We start from the raw sequence: 1,264 nt of genomic DNA, 5'->3' as shown, positions 1-1,264 counted from the left end.
CAGAATTTAACTTGGCGCCATAATTATTGGAATCAAATCTTTTATATAGATGGTACATGTATCATTAGATTTAGTAAATTTTGTGATGATTTTCATGTAATAATTTTTGAAAGGGAATAAAGTCATTATAACTTGGGTTGGAATGTATCATATACAAAGAATTTCATCAAACAGCAAACGCAATTAGTCATCAGTTCCACGGTTAGGTCGATTAAGTAATTGACGTTGGTGAAACCGGCTCAAATGATGGTTTCCATACGAGAAGCACGTACGCTTAGCGCTTTTTTTACCTTTTTTTTAAAAAGGTAGGTTTGTATACAATTAAAGTTACTATTACTCAATTAAAAAATCCCACCACCACCCCCATCGTCTTATAATAGTAATACCAAAATATCTAGATGACAGCCTTCTATATAAAATTTAACTTGATGGAATTTAGCTTAGCATTAATTGTTGACATCAAATCTATATACGATATGATGTACGTATATTTAGGTTTCATTGTGTTATTAAACCCGATTAAGGGTGTCGTGAAACTGGCCAATCACAGTCATTCCATTTTTCCGAGGAACAGCTATGATTGGCTAATTTCATAACGACGGATGTTATTAAACCCGATTAAGGGTGTCGTGTAAATGTATAGACAACACCTAGACACCAAATTCCTCGATGGCGAACACTTAGACACTCATTTCCTCAATAGCGAATACCTAGATACCCGTTTCCTCAATAACGAACACCTGGACATGCACTTCCTCGACGGCGATCACCTAGAAACTCATTTCCTCGGCGGCGAACACCAAGACACCCATTTCCTCGACGGCGAACACCTAGAAAACTCATTTCCTCGATGACGAACATCTAGACACCAACTTCCTCGACGAAGAACATATAAACAACACCTAGACACTCACTTCTTCGATGGCGAGTTTCCTTGATGGCGAACACCTAGACACCCATTTCCTCAATAGCGAACACCTAGACACCCACTTTCTCGACGGCGAACATGTAGACAACACCTAGACACCCACTTCCTCGACGACGATCACCTAGACACGCATTTCCTCGACGGCGAACATCTAGACACCCACTTTCTCGACGACGAACATGTAGACAACACCTAAACACCTACTTCCTCGATGGCGAACACCTAGACATTCATTTCTTCGACGGCGAACATCTAGACACCAACTTCCTCGACGACGAACATGTAGACACCCACTTCCTCGACGGCGATTACCTAGACATCCATTTCCTCGACGGC

This window comes from Mycetomoellerius zeteki, unplaced genomic scaffold, assembly GCF_001594055.1.
Source record: "Mycetomoellerius zeteki isolate Tzet28-1 unplaced genomic scaffold, Tzet1.0 scaffold988, whole genome shotgun sequence".
Lineage (NCBI taxonomy): Eukaryota > Metazoa > Arthropoda > Insecta > Hymenoptera > Formicidae > Mycetomoellerius > Mycetomoellerius zeteki.
Note: the sequence above shows the minus strand (reverse complement) of the source record.